Consider the following 17853-nt stretch of genomic DNA (forward strand, 5'->3'; position numbering starts at 1 on the left):
ATTAATTCATCTTCCACTTAAAATTACTATTGTTGATATAAGACTTTGGCCACACCACCCATAGCAATACTCTCTTTTTGAAATGTTCTTGCATGTGGAGACATTTGGCACTCAAAGTGGGATTCTAATGGAGCTTTGACTTGGGAGTCAGATGGCTTGAGGCTGTATAACCGATAACCGAAAGTCCTCTCAGACTTTCTTTTCTTGCTTCTCTTGAAGATGCATGTTCTGCTTATGTAATGTTTGCCGATGACTTTCAGAAATGTTTTATTTTTCCAGAGTCTTAAATTGGACATCTTATGTTTTATTCAAGAGTCTGGTGCGGATACATTCTCACATTCTGTAAGTCAGATGTCATCTAAACATCGCTAATGGTAGATTTCTGCCATACCCCCTGGGCTTACTGAAAGTCACTGGCAGGTGGAAGAAGCAGACAGATTATGTAACACCCATTTTTTGCTGAAAGATAAAAGCTGAAGCTATATCACTGATTGCATGGGAATTGAATGGGATGGGGGCTGAGCAAGCTCGAATCAATTCGGTTAAGCTTCTAAGGTTCATCACCATTTTTTGATGTTGCCTGAGTTTTAGAATTTACAGCCAGTGATGTGAAGATGAAACTGCATGCCACAGCTCAGTTTCATATTTATACAGTTTCTGAGGCATTAGGGAGCATCTTCTTCATCACACATTTTGGAAACGCTCTTAAAGTGCAGAAAGTGTGAATAAACACGAAGAAAGGACGACCAGATTTGTGTTGAGGTCGTAGATCTTATACTGTTCTGTTCTGAATAATGTAAGGGGGCAATTATTGTGCCTTTTCCAGTTTGATAAGGGGACTTTTAAAGTAAACTATTTGTACGATTTTTAAATCTATGTTGTGTTAAGAAACGGATTTTTTTTTTTTTGATTTCAATCTAAGTTAATACATTTTAGTACACGTTGGATGGAATATAAATATGCCTTGAATGAAGTGACAGGTTTGACAATTTTACTGTTTGACAATTTTACTGTTATAATATTACAAGCATTGCCCTCAAGGTCATGAAAATGTGCTTCTAAGAATGAGGATTTAATGCTGCTATATACAGCTATGCACCTTTCAATTATTATTTGTAACAACACGTACGATAACGTTATAAAAAATTTTTTTTTTGATTTATCTTTTAAAACTTCACTTCTTAAAAGAGTGATGATGATTTCATTATGAGTTTTTATTTAAAAAAAAATTTTTTTTAAAGGTACACAACCTTGTTACACAACTTTTAGTCATTTTAATAATACATTGTCTCAACTATCATATATTAATAGACAGACAGACAGACAGACAGACCCGGAAGATACACGGATAATGTGTGGGATCGTTTGATTTTGTTTCATTCACACTGCCAGTGATTTTCCGGAATCTGTGAGTGCGTTCACACACTTCCTGTAAAGATCCCGTAAAGACACGTGACGTCAGGGTGTGATAACTCCTGTCAGATGTCAGTTCTGCTGACAACTCCTCTTCGAAGGCACACAATTTTAGGCCAATTTCCCGGGATTAACGCGCTGTGTGAAAGGGGCTATAGATAGATAGATAGATTTAAATCTTTAGAATGTTTTCGGGATCCATTGCTATCCATTGAGAGATTTCTCCACCAGTAAATCGACAAATCAGGTTTACTCTCTCATGTTTAGTTTGATCTATTCTTCTTCTGGGTTCACAGCGGGGGCAAGAGTGAATTATTCCACTGCAGTGTGCTGTCAATTACTAACCTATGGCTCCATTTTTCAATTAGCTGAAATGCAGGATCTCTGGCTGAGATGAGCTGAACATTTGATCCTTGTCTGAATCACATTATCCATCCATCCATCCATCCATCCATCCATCCATCCATCCATCCATCCATCCATCCATCCATCCATCCATCCATCCATCCATCCATCCATCCATCCATCCATCCATCCATCCATCCATCCATCCATCCATCCATCCATCCATCCATCCATCCATCCATCCATCCATCCATCCATCCATCCATCCATCCATCCATCCATCCATCCATCCATCCATCCATCCATCCATCCATCCATCCATCCATCCATCCATCCATCCATCCATCCATCCATCCATCCATCCATCCATCCATCCATCCATCCATCCATCCATCCATCCATCCATCCATCCATCCATCCATCCATCCATCCATCCATCCATCCATCCATCCATCCATCCATCCATCCATCCATCCATCCATCCATCCATCCATCCATCCATCCATCCATCCATCCATCCATCCATCCATCCATCCATCCATCCATCCATCCATCCATCCATCCATCCATCCATCCATCCATCCATCCATCCATCCATCCATCCATCCATCCATCCATCCATCCATCCATCCATCCATCCATCCATCCATCCATCCATCCATCCATCCATCCATCCATCCATCCATCCATCCATCCATCCATCCATCCATCCATCCATCCATCCATCCATCCATCCATCCATCCATCCATCCATCCATCCATCCATCCATCCATCCATCCATCCATCCATCCATCCATCCATCCATCCATCCATCCATCCATCCATCCATCCATCCATCCATCCATCCATCCATCCATCCATCCATCCATCCATCCATCCATCCATCCATCCATCCATCCATCCATCCATCCATCCATCCATCCATCCATCCATCCATCCATCCATCCATCCATCCATCCATCCATCCATCCATCCATCCATACATCCATCCATCCATCCATACATCCATCCATCCATACATACATACATACATAAAAATTATATTATAAAACCCCATAGGAGAATCTCGAAGGAACCAGTGACGAATTAGTCTTCCGGGTTCTGACGTCATGCCTGCACCACTCTATATATCTCTCTCTATATATCTATTCATCTCTATATATTTCTATGTTAGTTAGTTAGTTAGTTGGGAATTTAGAAATGTTCAAGAAGTTCTTCCTACAGCTGTGTGTTAGGTTCATGTTATAATGTGAAGAGGCTAGAACAAGGACAGTTGTGTGTTTGCTTTTAAACACTGTAAATGCTTGAGAAACTTGACAGGTGAATGACTGTCCTTTATGAAGCTAACTTATAAAATGGATACTAGTCATATTCTGTTCATTCCAACAGAGTCCATAGAGTCCTGATATACAGTATACATAAAATACACACTGTGATTGCACTCCTTTGGCTCTGTTTGCAGAACTTGCACATATTTATGTATATGAATGAATTAGGGGAGTGCGGTATTTGTCGTCTACGATAATATCGTAAAATGTCTTTTTAACGAAATGCGAGGTGAAAAATGTTTTCTTTTTAGTCCCTCAAAATGCCATTGTCGTACAAATGAATGGCCAAAATGCATAAAATGTTTCCTGTTTTTAGTTGAAAATGGTGTTGTGTATGCGGCCCCTTAGTTTCATATATTTATCCATGACAGGTCTAGACCAGCCAAGTTACCAGCACAAAAACAAACTCAGCATTGTCTAATTATCGTTATAAAAAAAATGCCCCAAAATATCAAGATATAACAAGTAATATATCAAGATTTTTTTTGTCAATATCACACACCACTAGTGGGAATTTGTTCATGTCAAGGCATTGCACTACAGAGAAGTGAAGCCTAGCAGAGCTTCTATATGACTCATTTGGTAAGTGGGTTAATTCGAGTGACCCACTAAAGAGGAGCAAACATGTGTTTTAATGTGAGGTTAATGATAAAAGTGCTTACTGCAGGTCAGGACCACTGAGAGCTGGTGAATACTCTGAGAGACTGTATCCTTTACATTAAATGTCAAGTCAGATCAAGAAAGGATCCCTCCTGTCTGGAAAATCATACACAGTTGAATATGACAGGTAAAAATGATTTCTGGTCATCAAAACTGTACAATATATATAGGCTACGATACCTATTTAAATGGTTCAACAAAAAGTTGAGAAGTGGAAAATAGAATATTTTCATTTATTTTTGACTATTTTGTAAGGTACAATACTATTACTATTGCATCAGTCCTGCTATTGAGTACCAACAACCATCATGTGAGCATATACTGTACGTGTGTGTGTGTGTTTCAGCCACACCTCTCGTGGTCACATTGTCCAAACATGACAGATTGGAGTGAGTTTGAGTCCACGTGGCTCAAGTCCTGAGGCTGGTCACATGCTGGCACAGATTGATTATTGTGTGGGGAGAGTAGGCATGTGCCGGTATCACATTTGCATGCTGCGATTAATTGATTGAGCTTTTATCACGGTATACGGTATTATCACAATATTTTAATTGCACAAGATAAATGGATGGATTGGGAGGGGATGCAGAATAAAAAACTTGCATCACACTAGGTGTAATTGTGATTGTTAAAACATTTGGTAACTAAACAGAATTTTATTAAGTTTAGTGACAACATGTTACAATGTTTACATGGTACAATGACTGGAAGGCTGGTTTGTATTATTGCTTAACACAATTTTCATGATTTCAATTCAAAACTTAAGTGATTTCAATCTTGATTCAATATTGACTAATTTTGGATAAATATTAGGAAGGTTACAGTAGATAGCCCACATGTTATTTTTTTCTCATGAAAAAAATAATAAATCTCACATAATGCTTTAAGTAGCCTACCATACAGAGAGCCCTATCAGCTAGTATTATTAAAGGTAAAAAAATAACGAATTAAATCAAATATAATGTGGTTTTCATTAAAATAACCATTATGTTATGATGACACAAGTGATAAAATATAATAAAGTGCCCATATTCAGCAAAATACTATTTGTTTTAGTCAACTAACGTGCTGGGGTGCGTTTCCCGAAAGCATCGTTAGCCAACTATGGTCGCAAGTTCCGTCGTTATCAGCATAGTTCAACGATTTGGTGTTTCCCGAAACCATCGTTCAAACGAACGTTCGCAAACAGCATCGCAAACTTGTGTGGTTGGAACGACAGCTCTCGAGCTGTCGTTAGAAGTATAGTTTCTAGTTTACATTAGATGTAGACTGAATAAATCCTTATCTTTAGCAAAATAAGCAAGCTGACATTCAGTACAACCCGTGTTATTTATTTAGAATACATACAAATGTAATTTATGTCTTTTAGTTTGTCAAGAGATTTAAAGCACCGTTTTTGAAGACTGCGCATGTGCGAACGTGCTCTACTATGTAAGAACGAGCCAAATATTGAGTCTGGTAATAAAGCAAAATAACTGAGAAAAATTAGAAATGGTCTTCAGATGCCATGTCTGTAACTTATATGACAAAATCTAGCGTTAATTCGATCTCAAACAGATTAATTAAAATAAGTTATTAGTCCACCACGTGCGAGACGTCATAAACCAACGTGGTTGAACGATACTTTGCGACAGACGGTTTCGGGAAACAGTCGTGACTAGCTAGTTGATTTCTCCAACGATGCATCGTACTATGGTAGTTAAGCAGCGAGCTATATAGTTGTACGGGAAACGCACCCCTGGTCGTTAAATGGCTTTCCTGAGGTAAATGTTTACTGGAACTGAACTGAGGCACTACAGTGATCTGTCATGTCACGTCACATTTACAAGCGACAAAACAGTATTTAATGTCTGAATTTCGTAATAAAATGGACAGAATCTGAGAGATGAGAATTTGTTTCATATCAAAAGTATCCTGCTCTGTCTTGTCTGTCGGTCTCCGTGTCCTCTTTACTCCGCGATTTTTCTCTGCGTGAGAAAGGCGCGCGTCTCTCGCTGAATGCGTCGAGTTGGCAGCCCTGCTTTTAGAAGCGGGATAAATCCATAGACTGTATATGGATAAATCGTCGGCGGCGTTCCTCTTTCCGCCATGCTGCTTCTCCATCATGCGAGGACTGTTTACATTAGACTAGACTGCGCACTGTGCGCGCATGCTTAAGCATGTGGAGGATTGTTTACATCAGAGTGCATGCGCACGTGTTTGGCGCTCGAATCGCGCAGCATATACGCAGTGTTTGTTTTTAAGCGGTTGATGGAAAATAAGCTAACGCGCCTTCTAAAAATCTAAATTCGGATCTATTATTTTTCACGGTATTTTGAAGTGCCCGCGATATCAATATCGTGCATATTCATTACCGCGATTTATTGCATTACCGAATACCGGCACATTTCTAGGGGAGAGTGATTCTTCTATCATTCTGGAAGGCACTAGCCATTTATTCTTTCACAGACTCTTATATCGCTGACCCCTCGTGTGTGTTGCACATCTGGACTGATCAGCCGGTCGCTGTAAGGGCCTCTAAGCATCTGTTTGATCCGTACACACACTCTCAGAAATAATGTGCTAAAATTGTACCTTTAGGAGTACAACGGCTTGTATCTAGTTAATATGTAAGGAATAATTGATGAAAGGATGTTTAATAATGGAAAATTGATAATAATTTTTTATTATTAATAATAATATATAGGCCTACATATATAATTTTTTCATTCATGATAATAATAAAATATTTATTTATTAGTTTACCTACCTTCCTTTTTGTATCTGAACAATACAGAGTTCATGGAATTACTACAACTGCCAAAAGTTTCCACCTAAAATGATTATGATGGTGCGATATTTTGTATGGTATATTATTACATTCCATGTATGATTTGTCTTTATGTTCTAGCTTAAATAATAATAGGCTAGGCTATACCTTGAACTTGCCAACCTCATTTATCCCTTCATGTCTTTTTGTCCTTTCCATTAACTGCTTAATATGCTGATACACAAGGACAGGTACACTTACGCTAATGGATACTAACTCCAGGCTCCTAAATATTTAATGTGCACATGTAGCACATTGGCTCGGCGTTCCCCATGAGATAGCACATACCAGTGAGAGAGTCTTACCGTGTAAATGGCAATGGGGTTCGGTAGAGACCGTTGAGATTAAGCTTGGTGAGAGAAGAATATAATGACATTCAAATCTAGAAGCTTCCAGACCTCTCTGCTCTCTTCCGGGGGCGGAAGTAGCAGTAACAGATGGAGCGCATTTGAGAGCAAGTGTAGCGTTTACCATAGATACACCTCCACCAGCAACAGCATGAACCTCGGTCAGCGAGCGAACATAGCATGATCTCCACAGATGGCCAGTATTGTTGGTTTTGCAGAGTTTTATACATTTGCTTGCAAGCCTGTCTTTTATATTTCCTAAAAAAAGACATTTATGTATTCTTTAGTGATGTTTGATTTGTGAGTGGGGTTTTTTTTGTCAGCTTTTCTTTAATGAATCAGTCAAAATTATATTACAGTATTAAACTTTAATTTTAAGGGTCAGAGAAAATGGTCATATAAAAGTAAATGAATGTTTTAGGTGACTGAAACATTGACTTGGAACATAATCAGTGGATCTTGATGTAAAAAATTATTCAAAAAATATTACAAGTAGTGAAAAGCAGAATAGTACTTTACACATCAGCAACAGATGGTGTAACACTTTGGTTAGCATTTCTCGCTAGCATCTTACTAGCGTCCTGGAGTTGTTTACCTCACACATTCTCTCTCTCTCTCGCTCTCTGTTGGCCTGTTTTTGGCTGAAGACTGATTGTTTGGCCTGTTGACAACCCTATTAATCTCAGTCCTGTACGGGCCTGTCTGCCTCCCCCAACAAACTATATTTAAAACGCCTTTTGTGATGTAAAATGTTGTTATCCTTAAAGATGAGCTGACTGGACAAGCATGATAGCTCTTATCACTAGCTACTTTTGTGGACAATCCATGAATTATACACAAGTGTTTAGCAAACGTTACCAGAGCTACCACTGAATCAATGGCCAGGATGTGTGTGGGTTGTGTGAGAACGGCTATATTTCTGTCGTCGTCCACGCTGTGCTTATCAGTGGGTGAGATAAAACACATAAAGGTCTGCTTTTTTGTGTTTTGTACAAGAGCTGACTCAAGAACAGCCTGAGTTTTACATATGACGTCAACAGAGCCACAACAAAAGCATTTCAATTTCATTTTATGTCTAAATATGTTGAAATTCACTTATTTGAAGGAATTCGTGAATCTCCGAATGTAACGAAAGACTTTCATTTGAATGTTGTTGATTTCTTGTAAAATGTTCTGTTTGGTCTAGGGATGCACAATATAATTATCAGATGAAATTGGATTTTTATTTGTGTATGCTGTTATATTCACATTTTTATTAAATATTTCTCCTTTTTATGTTTTTACATTTTAGCTCACTTGAAGTTAATGGTTTAAAAAACACTAATAATGAATGCGTTGATTAAATGTAATCTTTATCAAACATATAACGCATATAATATTGTGATGATAGCATTTCAAATTATAAATTATAAATTTCATTTAGACAAATAGAACAAAATTTAAATATCAGCCATTAATCAGTTATCAGTCATAATATGAAATTAATTATCAATATTATCTTATCAATATTAGCCAGAATGTATCACCAATTAAAACAAATGCCACAACTAAGATACAATTCATAGAAATCTTCTGTGTCTCTGGTGATAGAGGTGGAGAATGTCTGCCATAATGCAATTCAATGTTTCCAATGACTCTCATATCAATTATTAAATAATGTATTTGTCATCTATCCTCCTTCTATCTTTGTATTACTTTACTTTAGAGAGCCTAAAAGCATTTATTACTCTTTATTATATAATTTCCAAAGCTATCTGAGTCCCTGTGCATTCTTGCATGCAGAGAAATTTACACAAATAGACAGATGGATACAAACACACTATATTCCTGGTTCTCTCAGTTGACAAAGACAGTGATTGTACAAGATAGAAATGAGTATTGACTTCTTGCCCCACTCACATAGGCAGTAGTCACACAAGTCTTATTAATAGCAAAATTAAAGGGATACTCCACTTTGTTTGGAAATAGGCTCATTTTACAACTCCCCCAGAGTTAAACAGTTGAGTTTTACCGTTTTCGAATCCATTCAGCCGATCTCCGGGTCTGGCGGTACCACTTTTAGCATAGCTTAGCATAGATCATTGAATCGGACAGGACCATTAGCATCTCTCTCAAAAAAATGACCAAAGAGTATCGATATTTTTCCTATTTAAAACTTGACTCTTCTGTAGTTACATCGTGTACTAAGACAGACGGAAAATGTAAAGTTGCGATTTTCTAGGCTGATATGGCTAGGAACTATACTCTCATTCCTGCATAATAATCAAGAAACTTTGCCGCCGTACCATGGCTCCAGCAGGCGTAATGATATGACGCAGCGCCTGAAAATAGTCCCATAGCTCGGTAACTTCCAACGTGACCGGGACTAAGTTTGTCTAACCTATTAGACCTATTTTCAGGCGCTTTGGTCTTTGGTCATTTTTTGGAGAGAGATGCTAATGGTCCTGTCCGATTCAATGATCTATGCTAAGCTATGCTAAAAGTGGTACCGCCAGACCCGGAGATCGGCTGAATGGATTCGAAAACGGTAAGACTCAACTGTTTAACTCTGGGGGAGTTGTAAAATGAGCCTATTTCAAAAAAAGTTGAGTATCCCTTTAAAGGCAATGTATTGGACAGATATTTATATGGACACAATTATTAGTATATGGATGTGTGATTTTTCCACATATACAGCAATATAATCATTTCCAATGATGGAGTAATTCTGGCATAAATATCAGACCGTACTAATAATAATCCCAGTGGAGAGGGAAAAAAAACCTGCACAAACATACCATTGATCCTTCTTTTCTGTGCTTTTCTTTTCATCTAGAAATACTTTCCAGTAAGTATTAATTTAGAAGACACACTTTTTTCCAAAGCAATTTACAGCAGTATTAAGTGACAGTCCCACTGCAACCTGGGGTTAAGTGTTCAATCCTTACGGGATTCGATCCAAACTCCCCATGGTTACTAACCCTGAGCTTTTACCTCTATACCACACATCCTTGTTGTGTAATCCAATAGCAGATTTGATCAAACAGATTAGAATTAGAAACAGCTTTAATGTGACAGACATCTCTGTAATGCACTCTTCAACCCAGACATATTTAAAAGCTAAAACCAGATCAATAGCAGAACCACATTCAGTGATCTCCACTTTAGCAGTATTAGCAGCTATGAAATTAACTACTGTGCTTTTATTGTCCTTAAATGCATGAGGATTATTGAGCTTTTAGTCTCGCTTAAGGCTTGCCTTGCTCATTTTATATGGTATGGATATTTTGCAGCATTGTCGCTTATGGAAACACATGCTGACTTGCTTTCTGTATAGCAGAATGTCTTTAATACACATGCATTTACTTGAATAAAGATCCATGAATGCACATTCATCAGACATAGAAGGCAATCACATTTTTCCCGGTATTTTATTAGTGTTTTAAGCATTGGTAAAACACACTGTATCAGAGTAGTGGCTTTCAGATTAATTGAAAAGTTTGTAGAAATGTAATCTAAAAGATTTTCTAGGTTATATAACTTGCCGTGCGCTCCATTGGTCAGTGTAGCATATAATGGATTGTTCAATCACGTTATTAAAATCCACACACTCATGCTGCACTGTGGATACCTGCTGTCTGCTTTTATTCCAGTCATAAAATATTGTTGCCACACCACATAAAATAAAATGACAGTAACTGCTCTCTTTTAAGCAGTTACATTTTAACCATTACTGCACTGCAACAGCTCAGCGTGATTGAATTTACATTGCAGTTATGTATTATGATTTTCTTTCTTTTGTTTCATAGCCTGAATAGACAAATAATATTCTTTTCCCACTTAAAGTGACAGTTCACCCAAATGTTCTTGTGTTCTTCTGTGGAGCACAAAGAAAAGATGTGTTGCTAATGTGCATACAATGAAAGTATTAAGCAGCACAACTGTTTGCAACATTTATATTAATAAGAAATGTTTCTTGACCATCAATAGAAGTTCTGAAGGATCATGTGACTGAAGACTGGGGTAATGATGCTGAATCAAATAAATGCAGCCTGAAAGGGGTGGTTCGGGATTTTTGACATCGGACCTCATTTTTAAGTCAGCCTGGTTGTTATTCATCAGTGGAGAAATTTTTTTTTCAAAATGATCCAGTCCTTATATTTGGATAGTTAGCCGATGCTAGGCTAGCCTAGCGCGAGTCAATGGTATATGTTAGCCAGCCATTAAAAACCGTTTTACCCACTCCACAGTGCACCAAACGCAAATCAATTATAACACTAGACTATCGATGCAAATGTCCGTTGAGAGAATAATGTTAGAAATCAAACTTACCTTTCATCTCAATGATCCCAAAGGAACTAGTTTCTCAGCAGCTGTGGAATTTTACTTTGCTCCGGTTAGTAATGCGGCAAAAAGTAAACACAGAACAGAAGCGCACTACAGTTACATCCAGCTAACGTTAGCTAGCATTCCTCAGCGATATCAAAGTCGCGGCAGGTAAATACACTTGCGTCATGTGTGTACCGGCTCACTCAGTTGCCTAGGTAATCAATATCACTCCGCTGCTGCTGTAGACAAGGCTTATGATTACAGGGAACAAATTATAACTAATGCAATGTGATGAAAAGGTAAGTTTGATTTCTAACATTATTCTCTCAACGGACATATACATCGATAGTCTAGTGTTATAATTGATTTGCGTTTGGTGCACTGTGGAGTGGGTAAAACGGTTTTTAATGGCTGGCTAACATATACCATTGACTCGCGCTAGCCTAGCATCGGCTAACTATCCAAATATAAGGACTGGATCATTTAGAAAAAAAAATGTCTCCACTGATGAATAACAACCAGGCTGACTTAAAAATGAGGTCTGATGTCAAAAATCCCGAACCACCCCTTGAACAAGAGTTTTCTTTCAAAGGTTTTTGAGATGTTTGATGACAAGTGCAGCTTTTGAAATTCTGCACAGACCTATTGACCCAGATCACAACATTTACTTGTAACATTTTACCAGGAGAAATTTTGTCATGCCTCTAGTTTTAATATAGCTGATGTTAAAGGGATATTTCACCGCTGGAAATATGAATGTGTATTTTAATTGGGTCATTTATGTAGTAGAAATGTGAAATTATTTTAGAAGTTGGTGCCTTTTAGACTGAGAAAAGCCAGAAAATGTATTTTTGGCTCATGTGGATGAAAGACAACAACTCCCACAATGCACTTGCTTCGCTGCCCTACTAGGCCACTCCCAAGCCACGCCTACCAGTTACAGAGGGCAGTATCGGAAGAAATGAAACAACTAGGCTACTAGTCGACTCAAAACTGAAAATACGCCGTTTTATCGTGAGATCCCCCTATCCCCTTATGGGCCGGTTGAACACATGCGGAACGAGCTCCTCCTACTGGCTGTAGTCTCTCGCCTCTGGCCAAAAAAGCCTCTGATGACGCAAAATTAAGATTTTTGCATCATCAGAGGTTTTTTTCCAGACACACAATACAGAACTCTCTCATCTCAGGGGGACATGATGGAGGGAAGCACGGTCATACGAAAATACTACTGGGTTTCTACTGATACAAAGCTTAATGCTAATCGGTGAAGTATCCCTTTAAGGACAGGTTGCATCATCGAAAAAATACACAACAGATAGCTTGAATGACTTGGATTTAGGATTATAACCTAACTGTTCAGAGTTTTCTGGTAATGGTCAGATCTTTCTCTTTCAGCAATTTATTTTTCTATTTCTGATTCTCAGAGCGATTTCCCTTGAAAACAGCACCATTCAATCATGCTATTTCAGCCTTGTTGTTTTTGCAGCACTTTCATTCTTTCACTTTCCCACAGAGAAAGCATTTTCCCAGTCTCACCCTTCCTGCCTGCTTGGCTTTGTCGTTGTAGTAGTTTCTATAATTGGCTCTCCCTTAGCATCGCCATGTGTCTTAGCTTTACAGTTAATCCGTTATAGATAAGATGATTCACCAGCTGTCTGCTACTCTTAAGACAACATCTGAACCACCTCTCTCAAGGCCTCGAAGTATCCTGTATATGAATATTCATACATTCACTTTAAGAAGAGATGTCTACCACAGTATGTTCTTTACACTTTTGACATGTACTACAGGCTCAGTGGCGGGCGGCCCATTTCTTCTTCTTTTCTTTATTGATCAAGTCAGTAATGCTCTTGGCTCTTGATGGATCACCCACAAAACATTCATTCACATACCAATACATATTGTAAACTGTAAAATTGTGTTTCCTTCAGTCTGAGGAGGACCAGCTAGCACTTTATGGTACACAAGTCTCTTATAGTAGGCATCGATTTCAGATTTACACGCCTCTAAACGTCACCTAAGCCAAACAAACTGTGGTTAGTCGCTTTATTGGCCGTTTAAACTTCACGTTCCTGTCAGTTTGTGATCTAAAACGATGCAAAATGAACTAGAATTTCAAGTCTAACCCAGTAGTATTGCATAATATTTGAGATTAGTTGTTCTTGTTGTTCTTGCCTGGTTGATATTAAAAAGGTTTTGAGTTCAAAGTCAGCGCAGCAATAAACATGCAATTATAGTCATTTACCACTCAAAGTTAAACCCGATTCCCTCCTTCTCAATGGCCAGTTACATCCATGAAAAGGTCTTTATGCTGTTATTTTCCTGAAAGGGCATGTTTTTCCCCGTGGAGCGGATGTGTGAGATTGTTTGTGTGATAAAAGTTGCTGAGTGTGTGTGTGTGTAGTGTAGAGTGAACAGCCTACCAGGCACAATGTGTGGGGGGGGGGGGGGGGTGTTTATTTCTGGCATTCGCTTAAGACAACAGGTTACCTTCGTGTAAAATGAGTAAGAAAGGAAGCGGGAGAGAGAAGGATACGAAATTAGAGTCCTCCCACAGAATATTTGAAATGCAAACAAATGTTCTCCCACTTTGTTTAGAGGAGAAAGTCAGTAGATGTTTGTCCTTTTAAAACGAGGCTCCAATTATCTCTGAAAAAGAGGAAACGTCCTGCAAAACATATTTTTCTCTGTTTCTCCGTACATCTGCTTCTTGTGAACAGCAATTGTTTATTTTCAAGTTTATTTTGGATCATGGGAGGAAGTCCCCCTTCTCCTTTTGTTTTTTGTTTTTCTTTGTGAGTTGTACTGAAGCAACAGGACTTTTGGATGGGAAACCGACACCCATGATGTGACCAAACAATAGCACAGATAGAGATAATTGGACAGGAGGCCAGGTTGAGCAGGGGTCAGAGAGAGGTCGAGAAAAGGACAATCTAGTTCCAGTTCCAGTTCACACTCTAGCACACAATCTAGATTCAGTTCAGAGAGGTGTGAACAGACAACTGACTGATCCAGATTCAGCTCCACTTCACTTTTCAGCCACAGTTAGACGGGTAGAAACTTGTTAGACTAATTTTTGTATTCAAATGTTGATCTTAAAATAAGGGGTCAATGACATGACTTTTTTGTCCTAATCAAATAATGTATTAAATGAATTACATTAATATTGAAATTAATTGAATAAAAAAATTCCATGCAGAAAAAAACCTACATAAAACAGGAAATATATCATAGAACCCTCTGACCTTTGTTACTATGTAAAGGTCAATAAATCACTTGCAATGTTAAATATAATTTGACCTTTATATGACATTTAGTTCAGGTTGGGTGTAAAATCCCAGATTTGTTGAGACTCCTTGTTTAACTCCTTTTTTTAAAATAAATGAATAATGCATGATATTTATAAAATACTTTTTACCTTGGAGAATATAAATTAAAAAACTTCTTTGGAAATAATGATAAATATATATTAATTATATAAGAAGAGAAAAAAAGCTTTTTACACCACATGACATTTAATTTGTTCTTAAAGGTATAAAAGTTTTTCGAAAAACCATATAGTACCAACATGGATACAAATAGTACATTAATAAGAACCTGGCACATGTGTTTTAAACTGAATTTTTAAAACCTTTTTCCCTTTCTTAATCATGGACACTCTTACAGTGCACAGTTTGACATTGACTTTTAGAGGTTTCAATATATGTGATGACAAATTTGAAGTTTGCCCTTGTACGTATAGTAAAACAAGTACACACATGCTCTTGTTACACTCCTCCATCTGTATTTCTGCATTTCCATCTTATCTCCACATCTTCCTCCTCTCAGGAATGTGACCCAACTGTCCCACGCTTAAACGAGACTCATTGCTGGCTTACAGTTCATGTAAGCTGACGACAGCTTGAGTTATTACTGTATATGACTCTATTCAATTATGACCACTCAAGTTGCTTACAGATGCATTTTGCCAATATAATAATTTCCTAAGTCAGTTTGTGAGAGCCATCAGTGTTTTAAGAGTTCCTGTCGTGTATTTAATTGTTTGCATCATGTTTCAGATGCGACAGTCTGCAGAGGTGTAAAAAGTACTCAAAAATGTTACTCAAGTGAAAGTACAAGTACTGAGGGAAAATTTTACTCAATTAAAAGTAAAAGTAACTGGCCAGAATCGTACTTGAGTAAAAGTAAAAAAGTACCACATTAAAATTGTACTCGAGTATTAAAAGAGTAAAAGTAAAAGCAAGAATGAAAACTAGAGATTCTTGTATGTTGTTCGGGTCTGTTGGACCCGTTTTCATTTTTTATCAAAAGAAAAATGATACAATTAATAATTTTTTCAAACTGAGACTCATTGGCCTTGGCTCATTTTCTGTGAGGAATATATATCAGAACACATTTTCAATGAAAACACACTGTACACCCCCCCCCCCCTACACATTTATATTACACACAGGATGTTCGGGTCCACTGGACCCGGGGCTAATAAAAGTGTGGAAATTGTAGGTCCTGTGTACCTTTACTCTGTCCTCCTCCTGTCAGGGCCTGCTGTTAATGTGTGTATGTTCTTGTATATGGTTTATGAGGACACAAATGTGTATAATGACATGGGTATTACAACGTAAACATGGTTTATGACGACATCTGTGTCCTCATACTAAAACATACTAAATGGTGTTTTTTGAAATTCAAAAAATGCCAAAAGTTTTCTGTGATTGGTAGGGGTAGGGTTAGTGTAGAGGGATAGATTATACAGTTTGTACATTAGAAAAACCATTATGCCTATGGAGAGTGACCGTATACATCCAAGTGAGTGTGTGTGTGTGTGTGCATGTGTATGTGTGTGGGTGTGGGTGTGTGTTTTGTGTGTGTCTGTGTGTGTGTCTGTGTGTGTGTCTGTGTGTGTGTGTGTGTGTGTGTGTGTGTGTGTGTGTGTGTGTGTGTGTGTGTGTGTGTGTGTGTGAGAGAGAGATTGTGTGTAGAAGAGTGAAGAGTGAGTTTTGTGTTTCTACTCCTGCCATTCCCACACGAGGTTGCAATTCTTAAATGTGATCTAACAAAGGTAAAGAGAAAATATTAACCATATATGCTGTTTATATTGCTTGTAATTGGGATGAAGTAAACATCTGTTGAGTATTTTAACTTAACATTTTTGATTGTGTTGAATTAAAAACCCAAAAATGCAGCGGGTCCACCAGACCCACGAACACTGGCTGAGTAACAAAAATATGAACACCACACAAGGGTTAAGCTTTTAACCTCTAAAAACATGAAGTGAATGAACCACATACAAGGTTTTATCCTGCTTTAGAAACGTTTGTATTTAATTGTATTTAATATCAAACTATAAGACTACTATCTAATGCCAGTATGCAACATGCTTTAAACAATCCACTAAACATACTTTTACCACTAAAAGAAAATAATTTGCTACGGTACGGCCACGGGTTCGCAGCTGAATCACGTTCTTCCTCCATTTTCTTCCACTGATTGACTGTTATAATTTCTCTAATTTCCAGGTTAAGGTGCTGTGCATTGAGAGCCTAAGTCCCTCCCCTCCGCTTCCGGCTCATGGGACCTTATTTCGAAAAAAATATGTATGGTAGTCAATGGCGAGAGACAACTTATCTTTTTATTCCGTCTGAGCTGTGCCCTGAATTACACATATCGTTAGCCTCATAGCATAATTGCCTAAGTCATATTTCAAGGTCTTTGGAAAACGATTATAACGTAAGACTATAGAAAAAATGACAGACGTTAGCTTCAGTAAAGTTAGCTTCATTCATTGAGAGAAAAGGTATGACGTCACATGTGTGCCTTTTGGGTTTGTAGTCTCTGTATTATGTATTTTCACAGTCTTCTACCTCAACAGTTTTACATCAAACTGCGACTTTCTTGACTTTAAAATGTATCTTTTAAATTGACAAACATCATATGTGTAATTCAGGGCACAATTCAAACGAGATCAAAATATTTGTTGTCTCTCGCCATTGACTACCATACAATATTTTTCCGAAATAAGGTCCCATGGTGGTCAACCGGAAGGGGAGGGACTTAGGCTCTCTTATGCGACATGAAGTCACTACCAAAGGACCAATGAACATGTCTGACCAATTTCATGGAATGTGAAAACGAATCTCATTGGCAGAATAAATGACATTTAAATTAAACTGGGCATGAGCGCAATTCAATTGGTTTGGTAATAGCAAGGGAAAATAGAATGAAGTAATCTCCAAAAAATAAGTACTTTTTGACTATAAATAAAATTGTAAGGAGTAAAAAGTACTTTTTTTTCTTAAAAAATGTAATTAAGTAAAAGTATTGATTTTTAATTGTACTCAAGTAAAGTAAAAATCCCCCAAAATAATACTTAAGTACAGTAATCAAGTAAAATTACTCAAGTATTTTACACCTCTGACAGTCTGTCAGGCCTCACTGCATTAAGTTACAGGAATCATGCAGCAGAGCTATTTTTACCCCATGCAACTTCAATCATGCCCTGAAGCACTGGAAGAGTGTGTGTAAAGTAGTTGTAATGATAGTTCACATTTTCCGGAAAACCCTATTCTTCTGCCCTTTTACTCACACATTTATACTCACAGAAACACTCTTACCTGGATCAGCTTGTAATGAGTTGTAATTCCC

General features: G+C 37.7%; 1 protein-coding gene and 1 long non-coding RNA gene across 6 annotated transcripts in view; both read left to right on the forward strand.

Moving 5' to 3' along the window:
• The window catches only part of atp11a (ATPase phospholipid transporting 11A), an 81875-nt gene that overhangs the window by 12756 nt on the left and 51266 nt on the right, over window positions 1-17853 (forward strand). The gene's annotated exons all lie outside the window — the stretch shown is intronic.
• On the forward strand, window positions 15280-17626 carry LOC309495058. The gene is made up of 2 exons (XR_014204529.1): window positions 15280-15475; window positions 16453-17626. It is a non-coding gene; the product is annotated as an uncharacterized lncRNA (long non-coding RNA).

This window comes from Leuciscus leuciscus (assembly GCF_965113295.1).
Source record: "Leuciscus leuciscus genome assembly, chromosome: 3".
Classification (NCBI taxonomy): Eukaryota; Metazoa; Chordata; class Actinopteri; order Cypriniformes; family Leuciscidae; genus Leuciscus; species Leuciscus leuciscus.